An 11,250-nucleotide genomic window follows, 5' to 3' on the forward strand; every position below is an offset into this window, starting at 1 on the left:
AGTGGGATATGCATTGTAACAAGATCAGTCAGTAATTCAGAGGCACCTTTGAGTCTGAGAGGCACTGGCCTTATTGACAGGCTTGTTCTGAAAATCAGTGACATCAGGTGTATACGTGCCTAGCAAAGAGCTTAGTTCATTACAGATGTTGAAATAATATGAGTCATTTCCTACATGTCCATTCTGTCCTAGAATGTAAACTCTCTCAGGCTTGGAGCCTGTCTCATTTCTCTTAAGATCTCCAGGTAAGTTTAGCACCTGTTTTTTTTTTTTAATTTTTATTTTATGGCCTGTGAGATCAGGGATTGAACCTACGACCCCTGCATTGGAAGCCCAGAGTCTTAACCACTGGACTATCAGGGAAGTCCCTTAGTAAGCTGTTAAATGCTGAAGGTGTACCATAGCTTAGTAAAGTGACTTTTCAAACTGCAGTTTGCCACTCACTAGTGGGTAGGAGTGAGAAATAATTTAGTGGGTTATAACCTTTTTCCTTTCCAGGTGGCTCAACAGTATATAATCTGCTTGCCATTGCAGGAGGTGTGGGTCGGGAAGATTCCCTGGAGAAGGAAATGGCAACTGACTCCAGTATTCTTATGTGGGAAACCCCAAAGACAGAGGAGCCTGGTATGCTACAGACCATGGGGTCACAAAAGAGTCAGACGCGACTGAGTGACTAAACAGCAACGGTGAAGATGGATAAGATGTAGGTGGGTGGACGGGATTGTGCAGGATCTTTCTGAAAGCCCATGGGGCTGTAAGCAAAGGCCTGCAGTGTGGGGCTCAAAGGGCTTTCCAGGTGGCACTAGCGGTGAAGAACTCACCTGCCAATGCTGGAGACACAAGAGACACGGGTTTGATACCTGGATCGGGAAGATCCCCTGGAGAAGGAAGTGGCAACCCTCTTCAGTATTCTTGCCTGGAGAATCCCAGGGACAGAGGAGCCTGGTGGGCTACAATGGGGTTGCAAAGAGTTGGGCATGACTAAGCATGTACATGGGGCTCAGAGGGTGATGCCTCCTCGGCTCCCTGGAATCGATGGTAGTAAGTATCACAACGAGCAGGGATATCCCTTTCTTTGGGGCTGGAATTAACCTGCCCAGTTGACAGGAGGCTCTCCAGGCAGGGATATTTTTATTTGGTGAGAAGGTTCTGTTGGGACCAGGGTAAAAATGATCCTCCATCTGCCCAGCTGGATCATTAGCATCTGCGTGTAGGAGGCAGGGTTGGGAAACCCAGCCTGGATGCCTAGCAACTAGTTCTTTTTTCTCTGTGCAAATCCTCTGGATTCGGGCTCCAGTTCAAGTCAGACACCATGGGAGGGAAAGGTGCTTTCCCAAGAACAAGCAGGTACCAATCATGTACTTCTAAAATTGTGGCAAAATATATATAACATACTATGCAATGTTAATGGTGTTTAAGGGTACAGTTCAGTGGTTAGCAATTAGCAGTGCTGTGCCACTGTCACCACTATCCATTTCCAGATCTTTGTCATCATCCCAAACAGAAATCCTGTACCCATTAAACATGAACTCCCCATCCCCCAGTCTGTGATGCTCTCTAATCCACTTTCTGCCCCTATGAATTTGCCTGTTCTAGGTACCTCATAGAAGAAGAATCATATAATACTTATCCTTCTATGTCATGATTTCACTTAGCATAATGTTCTTCAAAAATTTTAAGTCTATACTTTTTATTTAACAAAATTAATTTTATTCTACAACTTTAAACACTAATAAAATGAACCCCACATCTCAGTCAAGCTCAGGAATATTTATTGATTTTCTGGTTAACTATTCTCTATTGTTTTTTTTTTTCCAAAGACTTCTTTTTTTTTGGAGAAGTTTTAGGTGAAGAGGAACTAAAGAGCCTCTTGATGAAAGTGAAAGAGGAGAGTGAAAAAATTGGCTTAAAACTCAACATTCAAAAAACGAAGATCATGGCATCCAGTCCCATCACTCCATGGCAAATAGATGGGGAAACAATGGAAACAGTGACAGACTTTATTTTCTTGGCTCCAAAATCACTGCAGATGGTGACTGCAGCCATGAAATTAAAAGATGCTTGCTCCTTGGAAGGAAAGCTATGACCAACCTAGACAGCATATTAAAAGCAAGGACATTACTTTGTCAACAAAGGTCCGTCTAATCAAAGCTATGGTTTTTCCATTAGTCATGTATGATGTGAGATTTGGACCATAAAGAAAGCTGAGCACCGAAGAATTGATGCTTTTGTACTGTGGTGTTGGAGAAGACTCTTGAGAGTCCCTTGGACTGCAAGGAGATCAAACCAGCCAATCCTAAAGGAAATCAGTCCTGAATATTCATTGGAAGGACTGATGTTGAAGCTGAAACTCCAATACTTTGGCCACCTGATGTGAAGAGCTGACTCATTGGAAAAGACCCTGATACTGGGAAAGATTGAGGGCAGGAGGAGAAGGGGACAACAGAGAGGATGAGAGGGTTGGATGGCATCAGTGACTTGGTGGACATGAGTTTGAGCAAGCTTCGGGAGTTGGTGATGGATAGGGAAGCCGGGTGTGCTGCAGTCCATGGGTTCACAAAGAGTCAGACATGACTGAGTGACTGAAATGAACTGAACTGAACTGTGGGCTATTTAGTTGTGGCACGTGGGCTCCAGAGCTTCAGGCTCAGTAGTTTTGAGATTAGTTGCCTCATGGCATGTGGTGTTTTCCCAAATCAGGGATGTAACCTTTGTGCCCTGCACTGTAAGATGGATTCTTAACCACTGGACCTCCTGGCTGATTTATTTTCAGTGCTGAACTATATTCCATTGTCTTGAAGGACCATGTTTGATTTTTCCATTCACCTATTGAGGTCATCTTGGTTGTCTCCAAATTTGGACAATTATAAATAAAGTTCCTATAAACATACATGTGCAGGTTTTTGTGTGGACATAAGCTTTTTGCTCTGTTGGGCAAATACTAAGGAGCGCAATTGCTGGATTACCTGGAAAGAGTAAGTTTAGTTTTGTAAGAACCTGCCAAACCACTTTGCAAAGTGTCTGCAACATTTTGCATTCCTACCAGCAGGGAATGAGAGTTCCTGTTGCTCCACACCCTCACCAGCGGTTAGTGTTCTCAGGACTCTGGATTTTGGCCATTCTAATAAGTATGGCAAGAGTGAACATCGACGTTTTAGGAAACAGTGAACTAAAAAGGAGCGGAACGGGTGAATTTAATTCAGATGACCATTATATCTACTACTATGGGCAAGAATCCCTTAGAAAAAATGGAATAGCCCTCAGAGTCAACCAAAGAATCTGAAATGCAGCACTTGGATGCAATCTCAAAAATGACAGAATGATCCCTGTTCGTTTCCAAGGCAACTCACTCTGTATCACAGTAATCCAACTCTGTGCCCCATCACTAATGCTGAAGAAGCTGAAGTTCTATGGTTCTGTGAAGACCTATAAGATCTTCTAGAACTAACCCTAACAAAAGATGTCCTTTTCCTCATAGGGGATTGGAATGCAAAAGTAGGAAGTCAAGAGATACTTGGAGTAACAGGCAGGTTTGGCCTTGGTGTACAAAATAAAGTAGGGCAAAGGCTAACAGAGTTTTGCCAAGAGAATGCACTGGTCATAGCAAAGACCCTCTTCCAACAACACAAGAGAAGGCTCTACACATGGACATCACCAGATGGTCAATACTGAAATCAGATTTGATTATATTCTTTACAGTCGAAGATGGAGAAGCTCTAGACAGTCAACAAAAATAAGACCAGGAGCTGACAGCAGCTCAGATCATGAACTCCTTATTGCAAAATTCAGACTTAAATTGAAGAAAGTAGGGAACAACACTAGGCCATTCAGGTATTTCCTAAATCAATTCCCATATGATTATACAATGGAAGTAACAAATAGATTCAAGGGTTAGATGTAATAGAGTGCCTGAAGAACTATGAATGGAGGTTTGTGACATTGTACAGGAGGCAGTGATCAAAACCACCCTCAAGGAAAAGAAATGCAAAAAGGCAAAATGGCTGCCTGAGGAGGCCTCACAAATATCTGAGAAAAGAAGACAGGCAAAAGGCAAAGGAGAAAAGGAAAGATATACCCATCTGAATGCAGACTGCCAAAAAATAGCAAGGAGAGATAAGAAAACCTTCCTAAGTGCAAATGCAAAGAAACAGAGGAAAACAATATAATAGGAAAGACTAGAGATCTCTTAAAAAGTGGAGACACCAAGGGAACATTTCATGCAAAGACGGGCAAAATAAGGACAGAAACAGTATGGCTCTAACAGAAGCAGAAGAGATTAAGAAGTGGCAAGAATATACAGAAGAACTATACAAAAAAGATCTTAATGACCCAGGTTACCACGATGGTGTGATCACTCACCTAGAGCCAGACATCCTGGAGGGCAAAGTCAAGTAAGCCTAAGGAAGCATCACTATGAGCAAAGCTAGTGGAGGTGATGGAATTCCAACTGAGCTATTTCAAATCCTAAAAGATGATGCTGTGAAAGTGCTGCACTCAATATGCCAGCAAATTTGGAAAACTCATGGCATCTGGTCCCATCACTCATTGGAAAAGACCCTGTTGCTGGGAAGGATTGAAGGCAGGAGGAGAAAGGGGTGACAGAGGGTGAGATGGTTGGATGTCATCACCAACTCGATGGACATGACTTTGAGTAAGCTCCGAGAGATGGTGAAGAACAGGAAAACCTGGTGTGCTGCAGTCCATGGGGTTGCAAAGAGTCGGACACAACTGAGCGACTTCACTTTCACTTTTCACTTTCATGCATTGTAGAAGGAAATGGCAACCCACTCCAGTGTTCTTGCCTGGAGAATCCCAGGGACAGTGGAGCCTGGTGGGCTGCCGTCTATGGGGTCACACAGAGTCGGACATGACTGAAGCGACTTAGCAGCAACAGCAGCTTGCATTTGCTATGATGCAACGGAGGTTGATAATTTGATCTCTGGTTCCTCTGCCTTTTAAAACTCCATCTTGAACATCTGTAAGTTCTTGGTTCAGGTACTGTTGAAGCTTAGCTTGGAGAATAAGTAAAAGTCACGTGTGTCTAATTTTCAGGATGGTGCTATCACCTCCTCTGTACAAAGCTGTTTGGTGGCTCTATGCTTCTGGCTAAATTAACTCTGCTGGGAAGAAGGGTTTTTTTCCGCTTTCACTGGGCCAGTAATTTGGAGCTGACAAATTGTGGTGGATTTGTACTGTGTCAAGTTATCTGCAATGAGATGGCCTTTCTCAGAACTCCCTTTCCGGCGGAGACCCTGGTTGGCTAAGCCATGGAGACACTTGTGGAAGATGCGGCAGGATGTGGGGTGTCCTCTCCCTATGCAGTGGAGGGGGGAAGGGGGGATGGGGATGGGGTGTGGGTTAGAGTCTGCACAGCTGTCACTCATTTGCTGTTTCCTTTTTCAAATCTCCTCCTCCTGGCTCATGTGTGTTAAACTGTGTGATGAAGAATGCTGGCCGCTCCTGCAGGGCCGCGCCCCCCACCTCCAAACGCGGAGGCCAAGAGAGACCTCTGTGATCCTGCCTGTCCTCGGGGCTCCAGCCTTGCAGGTTCCCATCTGTCCTTGCCCTCTTCCCCTTCACATCCACGGTCCTTTCCTGCCTGCTCGCTCTGTGGAATCAGGCTCCAGGACAAGACACACAAATAGCATCCTCCCGTAGCTGGACTGTGTGCCCAGCTCTCAGATCCCTGTCTTAATCCCTTACAATACACATCTTCTCTAAAGCCCTGACTGGTGTGCAGATTCCCAGACCTCTGTTAACTCACTTAGTATTTACACTCAAGTCCAGATGTAGGCAGGGGAAGTATCATTATCTCCTTATTATTGGAGAACAGATAGAAGCTTGAACAGTAGGCAAAATATACAGAACTAGTTAAGTGGTGGAACCAGGTAAGAACAGGTTCTTTCTGACTCCCAGCCCAGGCTCCTTCTGCTATGCTCTGGGGCGTTCTCTCACCTTGACAGGCCCACAGTCCCAAAGGCGAGGATGTGAAAACGCAGTCCATCTACCTCCTTCCGTGCTTCTGTGCTGCGCTCCGCAGTGGCCAGATGGGCTTCTGTATGGGAGAACAAGAGAGACCCAGACTCAGCGATGGTGGGCAGCCCCGTGGCGAGTGGGGCTCTGGAGCACCTCTGCAGGGCCTGACATGACTCCCTGCGGCCTTCTCCTTTGAAACGCGTGGACACTTAACTCCTTTGCCTGATTCTTTGCTGACTTCCTTCCTGTTTCTACTTCTCAAAGATGAACTGCTTCACTGACACAGATAACAAGGCATCCATTTCTAGTGGCCACAGTCACTATTCATTGAAAGGTGTGCTCAGGGTTCTTTCTCCAGAGCAATAGAACCACAGGATGTGAGTGAAATGAATGAATGAATGAAGGAGGGTTTTTTTTCTTGTTGTTTTTAAGGAACTGTCTTGTCTGATTGTGGAGGCTGGCAAGTCCAAAACCTGTAGTTAAGGCTGGCAGACTGGAGACCCTGGGGAAAGGAGTTGGATGTTGCAGTTCAAGTCAAAAGGCAACCTGTTCTCTCTTCTTTGGAGGAAATCGCCAACTGATTGAATGAGGCCCACCTACACAGAGGTATGTTATTCAGGCTTCTCTAGAGAAAGATAACCAATGTGTATGTATGTGTGTAGGCATGTATGTACCTATATGTCTCTCTACCTATCTATCATAAGGAATTGGCTCACATGATTACAGAGACCCCAAGATTTGGAGAGTGAGTTGCAAGCTGCAGATCCAGGAAGAGCTGATGTTTCAGTCTGAGTCCAAAGGCAGATAAGAAACCAATGTCCCAGCTCAAAGACAGTCAGATAGGAAGAATTCTCTCTTACTTGGGGGATGACTAGTCTTTTTGTTCTATTCAGGCCCTCAAGGAGTTGGCTGAGGCCCTCCCACATGAGGGAGGGTCAACTGCTTTACTCAGTCTATTGATTCAAACGTTAATCTCATCCAGAGACACCCAGGCTGATGTTTGACCAAATGTCTGGGTATCAAATTGACACATAAAGTTAACGATCACGGACAGCGATGTGAATATGCCTTCTCTCTAGTCCACGTGGGATCGGTAAACAGAGCCAGGCTTCTCTTAGGGCCCAGCCTTCACTCCTTCTGGGCGGTTCAGGTGGTAAAGAGTCTGCCTGCAATGCAGGAGACCTGGGTTTGAGCCCTGGGTAGGAAGATCCCCTGGAGAAGGGAATCGCTACCCACTCCAGTATTCTTGCTTGGAGAATTCCATGGACAGAGGAGCCTGGCAGGCTACAGTCTGTGGGGTCGCAAAGAGTCGGACACGACTGAGCAAGTAACACTGACACACATCACTCCTTATGCACGCTCAGCTCATGTGGCAATCTAAAATATGGTCCCAAGATTGTTTGGCACTTCTCTCATCAGGAGAAGGGATGTATCTCATCTTCCCTCTAGGTTTTGTGACTACCTGATGCAAAGACTGTGACAGATAGAGTGCCAGTTTCCTGGTCTAAGCCTCAAGAAACCCGAAGCTTTCACTTCCTGTCTTTTAGGAGGCTTGCTCTTGGAATCCAGCCATCGTGCTGTGAGAAAGCCCAAACAGCCAGTGGAGACCCTCCCACTGAGTGGAACTGACATATAGTCTCTTAGTACTGGCTGTGAGCCCAGCCGAGAGCCAGTACCAGCTTTCCAGCCGGTGAGTGAGCCACCCGAAAGATCCTCCAGCCCCCAGTCAAGCCACTCCTTCTGGAGCCTCTTGGGGCAGAAACGAACTATGCCCACCTAGAAAATAAATGATCGATGCTTTTTAAATACTAAGTTTCAGAGTGTTTTGTTATGCAGCTGTAGTAACAGGAATGCCTAAGAAGGCCGACTTTGGACCTCAGGAGGGCAGGAAGGCTCCCAGCCCAGTTCCATTAGAGCTCTGCCAGGGGTTATGGGTCCAGGTCACAGTCAAGGGGTACTTTGACTTCCGTTCTGCTCTTGTTCTTTCTGTATGCAGCTCCCTTAGGAGCTGAGTGTGTATGGGATAACTAGAAAACTGGCGGAGCAGATGCAGGGCATAGATGCTCCTCGGGCCTCACCACATCCCCTAGGAGCCTTTCCGCCTGTTCAGTAGACTCATTATCCAGACACTGTAGGTGTTGCTGTTAATGTAGTTCAGTTGTTCAGTCGTGTCCGACTCTTTGTGACCCCATGGACTGCAGCACGCCAGGCTTTCCTGTCCTTCACCATCTCCTGGAGTTTGCTTAAACTCATGTCCGTTGAGTCGGTGATGCCATCCAACCATCTCATCCTCTGTCGTCCCCTTCTCCTCCTGCCTTCAATTTTCCCCAGCATCAGGGTCATTTCCAATAAGTTGGCTTTTTGCATCAGGTGGCCAAAATATTAGGGCTTCAGCTTCAGTGTTAGTCCTTCCAGTGACAATTCATGGTTGATTTCCTTTAGAATTGACTGGTTTGATCTCCTTGCAGTCCAAGGGACTTTAGCTGCTAATGGCTTTTGCTATTATATTTTTGCTGCTTGTAGCTCACGTGGAAAACCTTCTCCAAAAATTGCCGTGTGTAACTGGAGCTGCCTGGGAGTTAGGCTCCCCCTCGCCAAGAGGCTATAGCCAATGGCTGACTGGTGTGGGGTTATGGAGGCCCAGTTCCTTACCTCAAAGAAGCTTCTGTCTGGAGCTATCCATGGGGTCAGGCTGGGGCTGGGCTTCAACTTCTTGGTTGATTTCTCCCCAACCCTATCCTGCTTCTCCTCCCCATACAAATCTTCCTGTGAGCACTCTGTCCATAAATCACTCTCACAAACATCCTTGTTTTAGGCCCTGCTTTTAGGAATGTGACCTAAGAAAGCACGAATTCTTGGATGCTCAGAAATTGTACCTTCTTGGTGCTGGTTTGGGGTCTTGAGTAGGTGGTAGGTGATCACGACTCTTACCCATCCTTCTGTGAACAGGTGTTGATGTTTCTCAAGTGCCAAATTCTGACATATTTATGTCAACAGGTCTATGTCTATGTCATAAATCCCCCAAATCTTCATGCCCCGTAGATATTTCTATACTAATAGGATACAGGGGGGAAAAAGTGAGAAAAGTGGGGAGGGTGATGGCACCATACGGTGACTTCATCCTCCTGCCACTCATCTCAGAAAGGTGTCTAGGAGCAAGACTGGGGGTGTTCGGGGGAGTGGAAGCAGGAGAAATATCCTGGGTTTGCATGAACATTCCAGTGGAATAAAATTTCAATGTTGGAAACAAGTAGTGAGATCCATGCGTGGGCAGTATCTCTGTGATATTTTGACATGTTTAAGCTTCTGACTCACGTACAATTAAAAAAAAAACAACACCTGGCTTAGAGCTGGGGTGTTGGAGGGTGATGGCTAAGGGGTTTCATTCTGAGGGTAAAAAGTATTCTAAAAGCGATTGTGGTGATAGTTGCACAAATCTGCGAATGCTCTAAAAGCCACTGAATTATACACTTTAAATGAATGGTCTGATGTGTTCTATCTACTGAATGTTTGTTGCTGTTGTTTAGTGGCTAAGTTGTGTCCAACTCTTTTGTGACCCATGGACTGTAGCCCACCAGGCTCCTCTGTCCATGGGATTTCACGGGCAAGAATACTGGAGTGGGTTGCTAATTCCTTTTCCAGGGACCGTCCCCCACCTAAGGACTGAACCCGCGTCTTCTGCGTTGGCAGGCAGATTCAGTATCACTGAGCCACCAGCGAGGCCCAGATGTCTGTGCTTCCTTGATGGTTCAGATGGTAAAGCATCTGCCTACAATGTGGGAGACCCGGGTTCAATCCCTGGGTGGGGAAGATCTGGAGAAGGAAATGGCAACCCATTCCAGTATTCTTGCCTGGAAAAATCCCATGGATAGAGGATCCTGGTAGGCTACAGTCCATGGGGTTGCAAAGAGTCGGACATGACTGAGCAATTTCACTTCACTTCAGAGTCATATGTTGAAACCTAAGCCACCAGTATCTCAATGTAATGGTATTTGGAGGTAGAGTCTTCAGCAGGTGATTAGGTCACGAGGATGAAGCCCTCATGAATGGGATTAGCATCCTTATAAAGGAGACCACAGAGAGCTTCCTTGCCTTCTCTACCACTTGAGGGCACATCGAGAAAACTCAGTCATCTAGCCAGGATGTGGGCCCTCCCCAGACACTAAATCTGCCAGTACCTTGATCTTTACAGTCTCCAGAATATTGGGAAATAAATCTCTTTTGTTTATAAGCCACCCAGTCTATGGTGTTCTGTCACAGTAGCCTGAATTAAGACAGTGTATCAATTATATCTCAAATACACATGAATTTTTCAAAAAACAGAAACCCACCCAGATTTATTTCTGGCACACTCCAGTGGTGCTGGCAGCACTGGCGTGGAGGGTGGGCCACTAAAGGCATGCAGTCTGTGGCTGGGAATAAATAATGGGGAGACTGAACTGTCCCCGATCTACTGGAGAGCACCTACTAAGTCTAGGACAGTCTCTATAGTAATCAATATACCTAACCAACAATAATGAAATGCCACCCAATCCCTGGGCTTCCCAGGTGCTTCAGTGGTCAAGAATCTGCCTGCCAATGCGGGAGCTGCAGGAGACAGGGGTTCGATCCCTGGATTGGGAAGATCCCCTGTAGAAGGAAATGGCAACCTACTCCAGTATTCTTTCCTGGAGCATCCCATGAACAGAGGAACCTGGTGGGCTACAGTCCATTGCTTCGCAAAGAGTCAAATATGACTGAGCGACCGAGCACACACCCAATCCCCAACATACTCCAAAGCCATCTTGGTATCATCTGGGGCTTTGTCCCTCTCTGTCCCCTCCCCTGCAGCCCTCCCCTGCTCCCCGTTCTTCTAGGATGACATATATCAACCTTCAAAGTAGCTCGGCATGTCAGCCTTTCCCCCAGTCTGTCCTATTTCCAGCAGGTCCGATTGTCCTCTGTCTGCTCAGAGTGAGAAGTCACCTCATTTCATGAGTGGCTTTCAGATATTCAGTTCTGACAACTCTCTAGAAGGAAGCATTGTTGATCATTATAGATCACTTAGTTTGCATTACTTAATGATCTTTGTTTTTTAAGTATTAAGATCAAATACCCAAAAGCTTGAAAGTAAAAAGATGACTGTATAACATTTCAGAATCAAATTTAAACAGTCTGATTAAAGCTTATCTGACTCTCTAGGAGATTTCCCAGGTGAATCAACCCAGATAACTCAGTTGGTAGAGAATGAGACTCTTAATCTCAGGGTCATGGGTTTGAGTCCCACATTGGGCA

At 45.9% G+C, this 11,250-nt stretch overlaps 1 non-coding gene across 1 annotated transcript; it reads left to right on the forward strand.

The window, feature by feature from the left end:
* Positions 1-11,177: 11,177 nt before the first annotated feature.
* Positions 11,178-11,250, forward strand: TRNAK-CUU (transfer RNA lysine (anticodon CUU)). Its single transcript has one exon. It is a non-coding gene; the product is annotated as a tRNA-Lys (tRNA).

Source organism: Odocoileus virginianus, chromosome 33 (genome assembly GCF_023699985.2).
Source record: "Odocoileus virginianus isolate 20LAN1187 ecotype Illinois chromosome 33, Ovbor_1.2, whole genome shotgun sequence".
Taxonomy (NCBI): domain Eukaryota; kingdom Metazoa; phylum Chordata; class Mammalia; order Artiodactyla; family Cervidae; genus Odocoileus; species Odocoileus virginianus.